Raw genomic sequence first — 18,800 nt, 5'->3', positions numbered from 1 at the left:
TATATATATATACCTGTCCAGTAAGCTGATTCAAAAGCTTCAATGCTTTCTGTTTCAGCAACTTCAAAGGTATTGAGACAAGAGATAGCCAGGCAAGTAGCACATTCAGAATGAGGTCAGTTATGGCTATCTCTGTATTTCTCTCAGTACAGGTTTCCTTTAATGAAAACAAGCTTATTATAGAAAACACAATTTTGTCTGGATTGTTTTGGAATACATTGATTTAAATGTGATTGTTATGGGCACTATTGAAGCTTGTTTATCCTGCTATGTGAATCAGCTAATTGCACCATCTGTGTTATTATAGACCTCTGGCTATTTGTGGTGGTTGTGATAATTCAACAGTGATGTTAGAATTGCCAGTACATCCTCCTCTTGGATTGGCAGAGTGATGATACAAAAGATCAGATTTGCCACAGTACATTCCTTGCCTGCGTCAGTCACACCTGGTTAAAGCTTGACATTGATCTGTTTGGACACCTTGTATCATTTAATTCCACTGTAGTTCCACCGTGCAATTCAATTCAAATAACATACAAGCAGATGGACGAAAACACAATTGTTACAAATATCTTAGTTACAGCTCGTCTCTTGTGCATTCTTTATGGATTACAAAATGATAAACCAGCTGAGTCAATTCTGAAAAGTGAAAATCCTTTTTTTAAATAATATAAAATACATTTCTATATAGCTGCTTTTTTTTTCTTAGTATCAGTTGCCTGAAATGCCCATATAGACCCAATGTCATCTTTTAAAACATAATAAAGTTAATAAAATTAATTATCTATCTTAAAAGCCCTACTCGGGTTAATTATATGTTTTTTTTATTTTAGATAGGAGTGGGGACTTAAGTGAAGTCTCTCCAAAAGAGCCACAGACAGCAATATGAAACATTTTTAGAATAGCGGAGAACTTTCTGGATTTCACTGATTTTTCTATTCCCAATGGAGGCATTTTCTCTCACTTACTGTCCTGGTGTGTCAGGGTGTCATGGGGAATTGTCAAGACAGGATTTAAGGGGCACATCTCCCAAACAGACACAAAGACAGTAATCCTGACAAAGGTTTTTTCCCCACACTATTTGAAAATAAAGCTAATATTTAAAACTATTCAGTGTATATAGCAGTAGCATTAGAGGAGTGGTTGCAAAGGTTGCAGCTGTCACTGGGCCTCCGCTCCCGTGGTACTGATGGGGTTTCTTGCAATGCCTCTCATTAACAGCTGCTTTCTGACCTGCTTCGTGAGACTTGGACTTGGTCATAACCACTTTCACTGAAAAGTGTCCAGCTTTTAGCCAAAACTCCTAAATAATTGCATGTCCACTAACTTGAGGATTTGGTCCTTGGTTAATCCTTCACAGTTAACAATGTATGAAAATGACTTTGCTCAGCACAGTTTCATCTCCTTTGTACACAAGTCTTTAAATTAGTTTAAGGACAAAAGAAGAAGGGTAGTTACAGGTAAATATTGTAAGTTTTCAGCATCAATATCTTGGCATCAAGAATACACATAAATGTAAGACTCCATGTTATTAAAGCACCTTCTAATACAGGGGTACCGATTAGGTAGATCGTGATCTACCAGTAGCTCTGAAAGCTGATGCTGGTAGATCACGAAGGGTGTAAATGGTGGCCCCTTTATTCCATTTTTGTATATTTATTTAGCTGTGCACACATGATTACCTATTAGCCTTAGTCTGCTGAGCTAAGCTCCCTGACACCTTTCTGTTGGATACTGGTGGTTAAATTGCTATGTATTATATCAAAGAATATTACACAGCCTGTTGCACTACACTGTTTGCAAAATACAGCAAGGTGAGCCAGGAGAGAGAGGAGCTACAACCAGGAGGATGAGCTAGGAGAGAGAGAACGAGGAAGTTTTCTTTTTCGTTGGTAGATCTCATGTAGCTCGTCATTTGAAAAGTAGATCTTAACACAAAAAATTGTGGGCACCCCTGTTCTAATACTTCACACTCCCTGCCTTAACCCTTAAGATGTATCCTCTCACCAAGTCCTATCCCATAACCTATGCCTTCACACAACTCTTAAGTTCTAACTCTTAACCTGACCCTTACCCATAACAATCCTTAAAATAACACTTGACTTCTTTCAACACATCCCTAACTTCCCAAAAGCTCCCAAAAGTAACTAAACAACATTCTAACCCTAAAACCTAACCTAATTTCTCTAATCAGCAACCTAACATAAACCTTGCAATTTTTTTTTAACACTAAGCCCTTGCTCTATATGTGCATACCACCCTGTATTGGGAGCAGCACTGTGTCCAAGGACATTGATCACAACCTGTGAACACCAATGACTACCAATCTACACTATATTTCCAAAAATATTGGAACACCCCTCCAAATCATTAGATTCAGGTGTTCCGTGAAATTTCCTTGCTACTAAATATTCCACAGTCACCTGTTAGTGGTATTATAACAAAGTGGAAGCAACTGGGAACAACAGAAACTCAGCCACGAAGTGGTGGGCCACGTAAAATGTCAGAGCAGGGTCAGCACATGCTGGAGCGCATAGTGCACAGAAGTTGCCAACTGTCTGCAGAGTCAATAGCTACAGACCACCAATAGCTACGGACCACCTTGTGTGGCCTTCAAATTGGCACAACAACAGTGCATAGAGAGCTTCATGGAATGGGTTTCCATGGCCGAGCAGCTGCATCCAAGCCTTACATCACCAAGAGCAATGCAAAGCGTTGGATACTAGAGTATACTAGAGTGTAAAGCACGCCACCACTGGACTCTAGAGAAGTGGAGACACGGTCTCTGGAGTGACAAATCACGCTTCTCTGTCTGGCAACCCGATGGACGTGTCTGGGTTTGGCGGTTGGCAGGAGAACAGTACTTGCCTGACTGCATTGTGCCAAGTGCAAAGTTTAGTGGAGGGGGGATTATGGTGTGAGGTTGTTTTTCAGAGGCTTGGCTTGGCCCCCTTAGTTCCAATGAAGGGAACTCTTAAGGCATCAGCACACCAAGCCATTTTGGACAATTTCATGCTTCCAACTTTGTGGGAACAGTTTGGGGATGGCCCCTTCCTGTTCCAACATGACTGTGCACCAGTGCACAAAGCAAGGTCCATAAAGACATGGATGAGTGAGTTTGGGGTGGAGGAACTTGACTGGCCTTCACAGAGTCCTGACCTCAACCCGATAGAACATCTTTGGGGTGAATTAGAGCAGAGACTGCGAGCCAGGCATCCTCGTCCGAGATAAGTACCTGACCTCACAAATGCGCTTCTAGAAGAATGGTCAAACATTCCCATAGACACATTCCTAAACCTTGTGGACAGCCTTCCTAGAAGAGTTGAAGCTGTTATAGCTGCAGTGGGTGGGCTCACTCAATATTGAACCCTACGGACTAGGACTGGGATGCCATTAAAGTTCATGTGCGTGTGAAGGCAGGCGTCCCAATACTTCTGGTAATATAGTGTATATTTACTACAGTCTAAAATTAGAAGTGTTTACCACAAGCATAGGTGAAAGGCCAATTGTTTCATCTTATTATTAATGGACGGCTTAGAAACTAATGTGGCTAATTTGTCAAATTAGCAACATGGACATTTAAATGACAGATGATGTGTACAGCTGATAAATATGAGGCATAAACCTAAATCATACCACAATGGCATTGTCACTATATTAGACTAAATACAACTAGGTGTTCAAAGCTTAATCAACCAGTTCAAAGTTTAATCTTCTATTTTGCCTACCTGGTTCCTCCTTTCCCTCTCATGCACATGCTAATTACATTTTTAAACAAAACCCTCTTTGTTTTCATTACATACTGTACCTTATTTTTGACACAGTAACATTATCATTGGGTCTCTGTTCTATATGCAATGCAGGCCAACAATGACTGGTGAGAGGGGCCAGCAGAGTGCTGTACATTGCTCCCTGAAAACATTACAGTTCCAGATCTCAGTACTCCATTCAAAATCCTTCAGCCCTGATGCAGGCAGTGAGATGTCTCTTGGGAGGAGTTATGCAAATATTTAAATGACTTGATGGGTGGAAGTCAGTTTGAAAAAGTTAGGGGTCTATTCACGAAGCTGCCGAAGGATCTAGCAGTAGCTTGGCCGATCATTCTGCTAGCTTTGGCCCCAGGACCCCTTCGGTTCTACTATATTCACTATAGCCTGTACAGCTGCCGAACTTGGCCGAGCGGCTCAGTCGAGCCGAACGCATATGCCTCGGCTCGGCTGAGCCGCGCTGAAAGCCGAAGCTGGCCGACAGCCTGCTTCTGACAGCTGGGCAGAGCCAGCTGTGATTTTACGGCTGGCTCCGGCCACTTGCAGAGAGATCAGCGTCCCTGGTTACCTGCTAACCAGGGACACTGATCTCCAGACAGCCTAACTCTCCCTTGCGCTCCCGGCTGCCAAGGAGAGAAACACTGCTTTTTCTTTTTTTTTTTATTCGGACACGGAGCCGTGTCAGAATATAAAATAAAACAAATGTTGCCATAGGAATGCATTGCTAGATTCCTATTGGCTATTTCAATTTGCAATAGCCAATAGTAAACTAGCTATTGTACACCGCCTGGGAGAGTTTTTTTTTTCTTTTTTTGACGGCAGCAGAACTGTCGGCCAATAGAAAACAGTTGGGCGGAGCTAGCTGTCACTACCAGCTCCGCACAATCGTTTTCTATTTATTTTTTTGTACTTTTTAAACTATTTTTCTGTTCTGCTCGGTACCACAGAGGGACCGAACAGAACAGCCAAGCTGAATGCATATTCACTCACTGCTGTTCAGCATCTATAAGAGTAGACCAAACAGCAGCGAGTAGCCTACCGGAGGTTCGGCTTAGCCGATCCAGATGTTGGATCGGCTGGGTCGAACTCCTTCTGCACTTCGGGTGGGCCGAACATGCCAAGCATGTTCGGCCGACCAGCCTGAAGTGACTGAAATCAGCCCTACCAGCCTGAAGTGAATAGCCAAACAGCGTTTGGCTCACTTCACTTTAGGTCGGTCATTTACTTGGCTGCCTACGGTAGCTTAGTGGATAGACCCCTTAGTGTCCCAAGGCAGACTGTACTTGCATTTAAAATGCCATTAGGTAACACCCACATTTTATGCTTAGACTCCATGATTGAAATAACTGAATTCCAAAGGACATCCCACATTTAAGAAATGAGGTGGGCTCTGTCTGACTTGCTTCTAATGCACACTGTGAGATCATGTGAGAGATAAAGTGCACAGTGAAAGCATGTGAAGCTGGAGTTCAGCTTTAATCTCTGCTGTACAAGGACTGCAAGAGGCTGATACCAAGTCAAATTTAGGTACTTACATTGCTTGTATTTAAAATTAATACATTTAAGTATGTATTCATAAATGGAGACCTGCATAAAGTTATGTATTTTATATCTGCCTTGACGTTTAACTTTAAATATTCATGCCATGCTAGGTTTATTTTTAAAACGATGTTATGTGCTGCTCTCTTTAAAAGGTTTTTACCATTTTTCTAGGATATAAATGCTTCTTGGATATATTAAATGCAATTTTTTTCATTGCTCCAGGGTCAGTTATGCCTGAAATGTCCTTGCAAAAATTCTAGATGCTACTGTTATTTGAACATTTTAACGTGGTATTGTAAAATCCAATTCTAGTCATTTTTTGGGGTAGAGAGGAAAGATTTAGAACTCCTTTGAAGTTTTTATCGCTTTCCAGTTCTTCATTGTATAGATGTTCACCCGTATCTAGTGATGATACTAGGACACAAAGTAAGGATAAATCACTACAAAAGAGACAAAATGTATTACAGGGAACCTGTCTTGGAAAAATATATAGGTTGTTAGGGATGTTCAGATACCAGTTCAGATACCAGTGCCGATAGTTGCCATTTTCACGAGAACTACCAGGGTTGCAGTGGTTGCAGCTGGGAACCGGCTGTGGCGCTCCACCACTGTCCTGAAATCATTAGTCTGTATTGTTTTAGAAAAACTGTCACATGACAATAAACAAAAATGTATCAGTACTTGTATCTATGAGTACTTGGACAAGTACCAGTACTTGTACTTGAAAAAATGATCGGTGCATCCCTTTATATATTTATAAAATTAAATTAAAAATCATACATTAAAACAGGGATGCACAAAATCCCAGGAGCTCCGTATGCTCCTTAAAAATGACAGCTGTCTCCTAACTTTTTAATTTTTCTCTAGTCTAGTCTTGGAGCTGGAAAAATATCTGTACATTTACTTCTACTTGTACCGATTACGGTACTTGGTATCTGAACATCCCTAGTTGCTATTGCTGACCTCCTTTATGCAAAGCCCAAGAAAAATATGACTGGAGTGGAGCTTTAAAAAGACACATTATAATTAAAATTTTTGATAAAATACTGGTTTGGATAATACAGTTATAATACTTACCATTAGTTCCTCTAATGTTGGCTCTCTTGCAGAATTCTAAGAAAGGATCTGACACTTCCGGGTATTTTATACATTTGCATCTCTCTGCTGCCCTCTGTGTGCTCCTCTCCTCCTGGGTTCTATGTGACAAGCTCATTCCTGCAGTTCTCAAGCGACACACTAGTGATATAACAGCTGGGTGAAATGCTGCAGCTGACAGCAGAGAGATGCAGGCACTCGACACACTAGGAAGTCTCATATGATGAAGAGTGGTGCCTCTTGTTCTGCAAAAATCTTCCCCTTCTTCATCAGTGGTGGCAGGGGGCAAGCATTCTTCCTGGACTGTTGAAGGAGTTCGACTCAGCCGATCCAACATCTGGATCGGCTAAGCCGAACCTCCGGCAGGCTACTCACTGCTGTTCGGCCTATTCTTATAGATTTATAGATGCCGAACATCAGTGAGTGTATAGTCGATTGCCGCTGAGCGGCATTCGGTTCGGCTGTTCTGCTCGGTCCCTCTGAGGGACCGAGCAGAACAGAAAAATAGTTTAAAAAGTTAAAAAAAGTAAATAGAAAATGATTGTGCGGAGCTAGCAGTGACAGTTAGCTCTGCCCAAAAGTTCCCTATTGTCAGGCGGCTCTGCTGCCGTAAAAAAAAAAAACGAAAAAAAAAAAATCTCCCGGGTGCTCTGAGAGCCTCCCGCTCCCAGCCGCCCATGAGAGAAACACTGCTGTGTCTTTTTTTTCTTTATTCTGACACAGAGCGGTGTCAGAATAGAAAAAAATAAATACAAAATGTCCCATTGAAATGCATTGCTACATTACTATTGGCTATTTCAATTTGCAATATTAAACTAGCATTGTACCCGTCCTCTGCTGATGGACCTGATGGAGAACTGCAGCAGAGGGCGGGTACAATGCTACTTTACTATTGGCTATTGCAAATTGAAATAGCCAATAGTAATGTAGCAATGCACTTCAGGGAGAGTTAGCTGTTTGGAGATCAGTGTCCCTGGTTAGCAGTCCCTAGTTATGAATAGGTAGAAGCCTCTATAGTGACTGCTACTACCCATTCAGAAATTAATGAATGAACAGAAAGTGATGTAAACCACTTCCTGCTCATTCATAACTGGGGATACATAATACTATGTGTCCCCAGTTGTTTACAATAAGCGATTACTGCAGTGTTTGTGCTGCACACAGAGGACCTGTACATATCACACACACATTTACCGATCCTCCCGCTCCATCCTGAAGCGCTCTGCTACACACAGAGCCACTGTCATCCTGAAACTGACAGGATGACAGCAGCTTCACTCTCCTCTCCTTGACCATCCTGAATAAAGCCGGTGATGACAGCTATTAAATTAAAGGGGATTGTCAGGAGAACCCTTCTGTTATAAGCCACCGACGTAAAGCTTACTGAACTGGCCAGCTGCAAGTGGTTGTATTCCGCCTTAAGCCTTATGTTGGTGGCAGGGAAAGGGTTAACCCTTGCAGAGGGGACACCCCTGCACTGCAACGGTTAAGTGGTCATTTGGGTCTAAGGGCCAGAATAAAGAAAACATACTCACCTGATCCTCGTTCCTGTGCAGGTAGCATTCGCCTCTCTCCCCCTCTGCTCTAACTGTCAAATGTATCACAACGTCCTCATGTTTCATGCAGGTGAATGAACCTGCATTAGATGTGAAGACACCAGTGGAGCTAAGGGCGCCAGAGCCCTGGCGAGAATAGGCTCCAGGGGTCAGTCTAGCAGCCAGGCTGGACTAAGGGTCAGGTAAGTATATTATTTCAAAAATGAGCAGTTAACCCTTGCAGTGTGGGGGAAGCACTACTGCAAGGGTTAGACTTTAAAATCCTGGAGTTCACCATTAAAGTGAACCTAAGGCTGGACTTCAGCTTTGCAAGTATTTATATATTCTTAATGAACAGCAAATTAGCTCTACAATAAGCCCTCATTGACCTTTGCAGCTGCAGACATTTTAAAGCAATTCTTCCTCAAAATCCTCAGAGAAGAGAGCAGCAAAGTTTTTCAAGTCAGGCTGCAACACTCTGCTCTCCAATAGCACCTGCTCTGTGTTTCTTTTAGAGCTTAGAAATCTGGTAGACTGCCAAGTCACTGTAGGGATGGGGAGCACAATGACCTAAGCATCCAAAAGTGAAAGTACTACTGCTGTAAGCTTCAAAAGTGAATTGCTCCATAGTGCCTGCATCTACAGAGGTCAGCAAGGCCATGTTTTAAAGCAAATACAATCCTTGTTAATTACAGGTATATCTCCATATCTGAATACCAAAAAGACGGGTCACAGTTGCTTTTGGCTTGCTCTGGAATTCTTTTAAAAACTTTTTCCATAGTAATCTTCTTTATATTATTATTCTGTTACAGCAATTCAAAGAGTTAGAACTGTACTTGGTACATCTATAAAGAGCACATCACTTTATCCTGACGGTTTTACAACCGGATACTACAATTAAATTCTTCTGTTCGGTGGTTTTATATGCTGACAATATTGTATGTCTTTCATCTTTTCAATATTGTTCAGCACATTCACAATGTCTCACTTACCAGCAGCCATATGTCTTTCATATAGTGTCCCCCTATACTGAAGATACCATATGTTCTGCTGTGTTTGCAGAGGAAAAATATTTCCCAAAGGCAATTAAAGTTTGTGCACTATTTCTCGTTCTGTTACAAAGTATGTCACTTGATTTCGATGCATTTTTCTAATGCCATGATCTATTATCTAAGCGTTGCATCTCTTTCTTCTTATTATCTCATCCCTTTACCGACTTTTGACATCTGATAACAATTTGTCTTAGTTATGGATCCTAATACAGGCCACCAGGAACTGGAGAAGTACTATAATTCTTGGCTGACTGAGGTACTGAAAAACAAACATATTTTTAAACAAAGAGCCGGTGCTGAACCAGTTAACAGCCTTTCTGTAAATGATTACAGCCCATCAAGAGGGAAAATGAAAAACCACTGCTATCACATGACTATCCACAAATAACTGTGATCCACTGTCTAGGCCTGCGAGGGGTATTAGCTAGAGGGGGTGGTGTGATATTCAGTGGTGGTGGTTGTGGTTGTGGTTGTTTAGTCCTGAGGTCAGCTTTATTATAATAAGTACTATCCTTGTCGCACTCCTTACCGATATGTCCCTTGTAGTGGGGGTGCTCGCAGTGACCGCGGATGGCGCCGCGAATGTCAGCAAAATTGTAGAAATGTCACCAGCACACCAATCCTTTTAAGATAGCAAAAGCTTCATTTATTGAAGTTTTTTGTCATATGACCAAACACGCGCTTTCGGGACCGCGCAGGGTCCCTTCATCAGGCTTTAGCATTTAGCTGAGACTTTATTAAAAGTCTCAGCTTTTTTTAGTGAAAAGCACTTCTTATTACATCTTGGTCCTTATTGGGGCAGCAGGTATTTAAAATGAGCATTGTAAAATCTTCATAATTCACTCACCCCAAATCTTCAGTGTAAACAGTGCTTGTATGTGCAAAATATGAATTTTTCTTAACAGTTAGGCTACAATTTCTATCACCAACCAAAGCCTTTGAAATCTGGTCTAGCATAGAACATGCACAGTGAGATTGAAAACAAGATGGTGGTGCCCACTGGGCCTTAGTCACAGACTGGAGTTGCTGCTGAGTAGTTAATATCTGATAGCAGTTTGTTGAAAACATTGGTGAAGGAAAGGCTGTGATATTCGGGTGGGTTCTGTGTCACAGTGGCTGTTTTTCATTAAAGTAAACTCCAGGCAGAATTATTCCTAACTCTTGCAGTGGGGTAACCCCATGCACTGCAGGGTTTAAGTGCTCGTTTTTGTCTAGGGATTTAAATTTACTCACCTGAAACTTGCATCCTGCTGGCGGTTAGACCGGTCCCCTCAGCCTGTATCCTCCTCTGCTCCAGCGATGGAATGTCTCTTGGCATCCTCACATCCTATACTATGTATAGGATGTGATGACTCACAAGATCTTAGACCGCTGGGGTGGAGGGGGAGAGAGGCTGCAGGAATGGGTCTATCAGCCATCTAGCTGCGAGATTCAGGTATTACTTTTTTATTTTTGTCCCTAGACCAAAATGATCACTTAACCCTTGCATTGCATGGGGTAGCTCCACTGCAAGGGATAAGACTAATTCTTCCCAGAATTCTTCTTTGCCCTAATCTTTATTTCAGAATAGAAAACAAGCCTTATTTCACATCATTACTGCAGGATTTTCTCTGGTACTGCTAAAAAAAGTTCTGTCTTTCCTATTGATATATTTATAACTAGAATGCATATGTACCATTGCTGCTTCACCAAATGCAGATGATCTTTGCTGTGTGCCATTCAGATAAACAAAGTTCACAACAAAGCTTGCCACTCGCTTCCCTGCCTCTTGAACCTTCCTATTGATTAGTGAAGCACCCATCAAAGTAATGGTCCAAAATAAATGTGTTGGGGGCTGGAGCTGGTGGCAAGCTCTGACCCTACCTGGAAGTTTTAGAGTTTTGCCTGTCAAGACTGACTGGGATTCATCTGTGATTCATCTTTAACATCAGTAGAAGTAAATCCATGTAAGGCTAAATGGAAAAACATGCTACCCTTGTTTCTCTTGCTGAAAATATGAGACCAGTACAATAATTTAAATGGCAGTTAGTCTATTAAGCTGCACTTTATATTGCAGTTTCAGCTGTAACTCTTGTTTAGGAAATCTTACTCAGTGGACAGCTCTTTAATCAAGTCATTGAAAATCTTATTTTAATTCTAACGTCGGTGCTAGATGGAGATTCCTGCCATAGCTAAATCTTTAGCTAAGCTCAAACTACACTGCTGAGGAAAGGTGTTATTTAAATTAAATATTAAATATGGTTTGATGCTGCCACTGGGCTTTTGGGAACTTGCAGTGAGGAAAAGGTTCAGAGCAATTCTTTGGCTAAATAGCCAATCAGAGTCATAAGTTATTCCAGAAATACAATTTTACTGAAATGTAAACAGTGCCTTGAGTCGTTTTATCTTGCAGAATTTCATTTTATAAAACAAAATTAGTTTGTGACACATTATCCTAAACATGATTGTACTGGCCACATAATTTTCTCCAAGGGAGGAATTGGAATAGGGTGGGGGACGTCCTTCTACTTTTGATTTCCCATTTGACTTTAATTAAGTTTGCCTGAGGCTCCTCAGCTTGCAAAGTTTACAGAAAATGCAAGCCTTATACTGTATATGTATCAGGTCACATTTTTTAAGTTACACTCCAGTCATAATTAAAAATTAAGTACAGTGGCTTAATGGTAAGAACTTCTTCATTCAAATGCTGGCCAGGACACCAACTGCAGAGAGTTTCCATGTTCTTCTGCTTGTGTAGTCTCAACATTCCAAAGACATGCTGGAAGGTTAATTGGCTCCTGTCCAAACTTGATCTGGTACATGTGAGACAGGGACCTAAGATTGTAAGCTCCTTGAGGCCAGGGACTAATGTGAATTTACAGTATACAAAGCACTGAAACTGTGTCATATTAATGCATGTAACAAATTCAAATACAAAGGAAACATCCATTACCTTAAGGCTTTTGATTTTCCAGGCATAGCCATAGGGCACCATACTACCTTGCGGCCTAATATTGCATTGATGGTAGTACTATTATCTGGATAAGATCTTTTCTGCTTTTCATAGACTTGAAAGTTGCGTAATAGTAAACCAGGTGATATTAAGTTACATTACCAATCAGCGGTATACTTTATATTTTACAAATATATACAATAGATTATATACATTTCAAAATAGGGAAAACCAAGAGAAAGTTCTGACTCTTACACACCTGTGCAATCCTTATTGGATATCATTGTCAGTCCAGTTGCCTTTAGTTGCTCTTTGTTTGCATAGATGTTTGCCAAGCAGGGTCGTCCAAATATAACTGTATAGTGGTCCACAAAACCCTACTACATACAGTATTATCTTGCTACATAATATAGATTTTGTTCTGATAATATGGTGTTTGGGGAGCAGTGGTTTCCTTAGTGTATTTGACATAGAAAGTGAAAATTGCAGTGTTCCCTTACATTACTGGTAGTAAAATACTCCCTTACAATGGTGGTCTGTGGAACAATGCCCCCTGACTTTAGTGGTCAGTGAAGAAGTGCAACTTTACATTGGTGGTCAATGGGAAAAATCTCCCCTTATATTTGTGATCAGTAGACAAGTGTTCCCTTACATTGGTGGTCAGTGTGCTGTCCATTACTTTTTGATCAATAGAAAAGTGCCTCTTTAGTTTCAATGTAGTATTCTCTTACATTGGTGGGGAGTGCAAAAGTGCCCCCACTTACACTAGTATTGAGTGGAGAAGTACCTCTTTATATCGATGGTCGGTGGAGAATTGCCTTCTTACATTGGTGGTCAGTAACGTCAGTAACGTGTTCTCTCACATTGATGGTCAGTGGAGAAGTGCTTTCTTAATAGTGCTTTCATAGTGATTGGTGTAGTGTTTCCTACAGTGGTTGTAAATGGATAACTGCCTCCCACACATGGTGGTCAGTTAGGTGTTCTCTTGCATTGATCATCAGTGTAAAGTCCACTTAAATGTATGGTTAGTAGAAGGTGTGCCCCCTTACACTGGTGTTCAGTTGTAAAAGGGCTCCCTTACATTTGTGGTCAGTGGGAAGAAAGCCCTATTATACTGATGGCCATTTGGAAGTTTCCCCTTTAAATTGGTTTTAAATGGACAGAATGCCCAGTTATACAGGTGGCAGTGGGAGGAATGCCCTGCCAATTGATGAATAAGGGGAATATTGGTCACTACAATGGTAGCCTGTAGTATTAGTATTATTATTATTAATATTATTACATAGTATTTATACAGCGCCAACAGTTTGCACAGCACTTTACAATGTAAGGAAGACATTACAATTACAATACAATTCAAGACAAGATGGTAAGGAGGGCCCTGCCCCTGAGGGCTTACAATCTAAAAGAGGAGGGGGAAATGATACATGAGGAGGTAGCTGTGAGGGGATGAATTATTTGAGAATGTGATGGTTCAGTGGTTAGGTTGAGGTGGGATATGCTTCCCTGAGTCTTTAGGGAACGCCTAAAGACAGTCAAGGTGGGAGATAGACAGACAGGTTGGGGTAAAGAGTTCCAGAGGATGGGAGAGACTCTAGAGAAGTCATGGAGGCGAGTATGGGAGGAGTTGACTAGGGAGCTGGAAAGCAGGAGATCTAGGGAAGAGCAGAGTGGACGGTTAGGGTGATATTTTGAGACAAGGTCTGAGATATACCCAGGGGCAGAGTTGTGGATGGCTTTATAAGTGACTGTTAATATTTTGAATTTTATCCTCTGGGCGAGTGGAAGCCAGTGTAGTGATTGACAGAGGGGGATTGCAGATACTGAGCGGTTTGGTCAAGTGAATGAGTCTAGCAGCTGCATTCATGATAGACTGAAGGGGGGATATCCTGTGTAGTGGAAGGCCAATGAGGAGGGAGTTGCAATAGTCAGGACAAGAAATAACAAGGGAGAGTATGAGTAGTTTTGCGGTTTCATTGGTGAGGAAGGGGCATATTTTGGAGATGTTACGAAGGTGAAGGTGGCAGGATTTGGATAGTGATTGGATGTGGGGAAGAAAGGTGAGGTCAGAGTCAAGGATCCTTGGCATGGGGGGAGGGATGGATAGTTGTGTTATCCATCTCAACTGAAATGTTGGGGGAAGGTGCATGGGCAGGAGGAAATATCATGAGCTCGGTTTTTGAAAGGTTGAGTTTTAAGAAATGTTGTGACACCCAGACTGATATGTCAGTCAGTAGATTAGTGACACGCAAGGACACTGAGGGGGTGAGTTGTGGAGTAGAAAGATATATTTAAGTGCCATCGGCATAGAGATGGTATTGGAAGCCATGTGAGGTTATTAGTTGACCAAGGGAGGAGGTGTAGATGGAGAAGAGGAGGGGTCCAAGGACAGAGCCTTGGGGGACCCCTACAGAAAGAGGAAGAGGAGGGGAGGAGTTAGAATTGTAGGTTCCCCTAAAGAGCACATAGATAAGTAGGAGGAGAACCACGAGAGAGCAGAGTCTTGTAGGCCAAGCGACTGGAGTTTTTTGAGGAGCAGCGGGTGGTCAACAGTGTCAAAAGCAGCAGAGAGGTCTAATAGCAAGAGTAAGGAATAGTAGCCGTTGTTTTTAGCTGTTATTAGGTAATTGGTGAGTTTTAGGAGGGCGGTCTCAGTGGAGTGTTGAGGGCGAAAGCCGGACTGAAAGGGGTCCAAAAGGTTGTTATTAGCGAGGCGGCAACTCAGGCGGTTGTAGATAAGGCGTTCTAGTAGTTTAGAGGTGAATGGGAGTAAGGAGATTGGTCTGAAATTATTGAGGTTGGTTGGGTCCAGTGAAGGTTTTTTGGATATTGGGGTGACTAGTGCATGTTTGAGAGGGGTAGGAAAGATTCCAGTAGAGAGTGAAAGATTGAAAATGTGAGTAAGAGAGTGTAGGATAGAGCAAGAGGGTGACCAAAGTAGTTTTGAGGGAACAAGGTCCAGGGGCAAGTGGTGAGGTGGGTGTCAGAGAGGAGCTTTGTAACTTCCTCTGTGGTGACAAGGACAAAAGAGGAAAGTAACAAGTGTAAGGGAGAGTCTGGTACATTAATAGGGGAAGTTGATTGGACAGTGGCGATCTGTTCCCGAATTGTATCTATTTTGTTTCTGAAATGAGTGGCCATGTCCTGGGCAGTGAGTGAGCTAGAGGGTGGTGGTGGAGGACATAGTAGAGACTTGAAGGTAGAAAAGAGTTGACGAGGTCTGGATTAGAGTGTGTTAATGAGAGTGACAAAATAAGTTTGTTTGGCAGCACGGAGGGAGGAATTATATTTTACCAGGGCAACTTTGTACAGGGTAAAGTCTTGCAGAGACCCAGTTTTCCGTCACAGTCGCTCAAGAGTGCGGCTTTGTCTTTTGATGTCTGGTAACTTCAGTTTGCCACGGTTGTAGCGGACGTGGTCTAAGTCTGCGTGTTGTGAAGGGGGCCAAAGTGTCTAGAGAGGATGAGAGTGAGCTGTTAAAAACAGAAGTAGCCAAGTCAGGGCAGGACAGGGGTGAGATCTTGTCATAGAGGGAGTCAGTAGCAGAATGGAGAAGAGAAGGGTCAAGGTGGCGGAGGATTCTCCGGGTGACAGTGTGTGGTGTAGTGGGAGTCCGTGTTGGGGACAGGGTGATTGTGAAACTGACCAGGTTGTGATCTGAGAGCGGGAAAGGGTTGTTGGAGAGGTTGCAAGGAGTGCATAGGTGGGAGAAAACAAGATCAAGTGTGTTACCATCAGAGTGAGAAGGAGTCTGTGTCCATTGAGTTAGATCAAAAGAAGAGGTTAGATTAAGAAATTAAGAATACCCCCTTATAGCTAAAAAGATAAATGGTGAGAGAAAAGGGAGATAGTTTGACAAATGGTCTAATCTTTCCCTACTCTATACAAAAGTTAAAAAAAAAAAAAAGGTTGGATGGAACATGTTGTGTGTTAGTTGTGTGTTTATGACAAGAATGTTAAATACCCAGCGTCAGCCAAAACTATATTTGTAGTTTCAAATAAAGTTGGGAAGAGTTAGAACATTGATAAGGTTTTTATTGCTTTGTTTGTCTCCCCTGTGGAGATTTCCCCTCATTATCCATGTGTCAACACAACAAAAATGAGGAGAAAGCCAGCATAGGAAGTCACATACACAAATTAAAACCTGACAGAGGTTCTCTCGCTTACCGTGCCACTAATAAGTGGGTTTGTTGCTTCTTCTTTCCCATTTTTATTCCCACCCCTTTCTGTCCTGTTTACCCCCTGTCAATTTGACAAGAAATAACGAAGGAATAGTAGAAATACAGACAGCATTGGAATTTTACATTCTAACCCCTCTCCACTTTATGTAAACAAATAAAATATTTGATTGCAGTAGAGCTTTAAATAAATGTATTATTGTTGTTCGGACTAAATCTGCTGGTATTCCGTTCTGTGTCTTTTCCAGTCTTTTTTTATTAATAATTTCTGACATAAGGAAGGTCAATCAGCATGTAAAATAAATGTTTTTGTTACTACGTCCAGTGTTTCTTAAAGTTTGGGAATTGTACCATTCGCACGTCTAGCACTTATTGTAGTTGGTGTACTGCAAGTCTCAGGAATTCCATAAAAAGCTGTCCTATTGGATGATATACAAACTTAAGCATCAGCTACCTCTGGCAGATAACACAAGGAGCATGGTGAAACAGGTTGTATAGCATGTATAGTATATGTTCCAGTTGGAGCAAACAATGTCCCAACTGGATGCTGTCAGTGAAGATGGATGGAACATGTAATAATTTGGTCTACTCTGTTGCAGGAATCATAAAGCAATCAACTTTGTAATATACTGCCCGTCAGGGCTTGCTGCCTGTAAAGTTATTTACAAATTAATGATATACTCTGTGATGTGTATGTTTTCTTTTTTCTTCACCTTGGAAATGTATTTGGGCTTTCCTAAGTATCCTAAGTAATCCATCACATGACTTTACATATCACATTTGCAGGTTGTGGAAGTTTATTTCCTTATATGAAAGTAGGGTTATTCACCTATTTATATTTGCTCCTTGAAACAGTTTGTACATGCATCCTTGAACAACCATTAGACGATTAAAGAAGAACTTCACCGTTTCCCCACAAAATAAAGCTGATGTACCCTTTACCTCTTCTCTTGTTTTTAAGCTGAATAAATATATCAACAATCCAAGTGAAGCAGTGAGCTAGCTTTTTCTGATTCCTGAAGTTGGCCCCCTGATGAAACAGTGCCTGGTGTATCTTCCTACACTGTTGGGAAGTAGAACCTAAAGAGTGTCTTACACTCTTTATACCTGCTTATTTATTATCAGCCTTTGTACAATTGACTTAGCCAGACCTTCATGTTGCTGCTAGCATAGAGGGAGTGGCTGAGTGGCTGTGTGTACCTCTTTCAATTAATTCAGCTGTATGTGTAATCTGAACTCCAATGCTTTTCAACTCTTTACAGTAGAACATTTTTTGAGGTCCAGCAACCTGGTACTCTTGTGTGGAGTTCTCCACATGCTGGTTCCAAGTGGTTAATGGTAAATATTCATATGCAACTTTCATATATACATTAATAAAGGACATTTAAAATTTGATATTTACTAAAGAATATACTTAAAGTAACATTATACACATGCTTCAAGTTGCAGATAGATTTAAAAGAAAACTGCTATACATTTTATATTTAGGAGACCTTTTTATGTTCTTCTAGCTCACCTCATTTAATTTCTATTAGTTGTTTTGTGGGTTTTTATCACTAGATCCAGATTTTTCAATTGTGCAGCTATTTTACAGGGGCTGAGAATTAACTTAATGAAACAGTGGCAAAGAACAGATACATTTCTCTGCCATTTGCAGTGACTTAGGATGAAAACAAATGCTAACATTAATAATTAATGTGTATCAAGTGTAAAGGTTAAGGTATTAATCACACCCTTAAGTCAATGTACTGAGAAATGAGACAATAGAAAGCAGTAAAGTAAAAACAGTTAACTGTTCCCTTTCTGCAATAAAACTGTAAGCTCTTAGTGCATGTATGGAAAAATAGAAATATATGATGTAGATTGGATATAATATGAGTGAAGCATTGTAGACAGATATATGATTAAACAAAAGTGTTTTTTTAGAGAAGTTGATTGGTAGGCACAATTATGCTCATAGATATGCTGTGCTACTTATGTAGCTAAGACTGAACTTAAAGACCAGGCTTCAGAACAATTGTGCACATCATTGCTCTTATGGACAACTGATCAGAAAAACTGATACAGTTTCTGCAAATATATTGTATAACTTAAGCAATAAATTAAGAGCTCAACTCTGGGCTGTTTTCTTTTAAATAGTACTCCACCTGGTTTAAAAAAGGAAAAGCTGTAATACTCACCGACTCTCCCGCACTGTTTCCTGCAGTAATTTCTTTCTACCACTAGATGCCCTCATCCTCCTTGAATGATGCATCGAAGACTGAGCACATACTGTGAGTTCAGGTTTGTCACCATGGCGGTCAGTGCTTACAGTGTAACTTTGCACATTACGCGACTGGCTGAAGACATCTGGAAAAGCTACGGCGGTTTGGGGGCTCTGGCAGAGCGACAGGGGGATGTATTGAGCCCAATGCTGGGATGTAAGCCTGAAAGCTGTACAAAATTAAATACACAGGTGAAATACATATATGTTCGCTGTCTTAACTGCATTGAAGAGAATGTGGAAGGCAAAATTATTGTTGTTGTTTTTTTAGGCTTTAAATGGCTCCTAAGGATTACAAAGCTCATTTTAACTACTTTAGTCCTGTTAGAACATATATTATCCTCATTATTTTATGTTTTATTCACAGAACAAAAAATGGACAATGAAAACATTAACATAAAAAAATGTAAAGCAATAGTACTCAAATAACAATCAT

This window comes from Nanorana parkeri, unplaced genomic scaffold, assembly GCF_000935625.1.
Source record: "Nanorana parkeri isolate BGI_ZX_2015 unplaced genomic scaffold, ASM93562v1 scaffold57, whole genome shotgun sequence".
NCBI classification, from domain to species: Eukaryota; Metazoa; Chordata; class Amphibia; order Anura; family Dicroglossidae; genus Nanorana; species Nanorana parkeri.
This window is presented reverse-complemented; position numbering follows the sequence as displayed.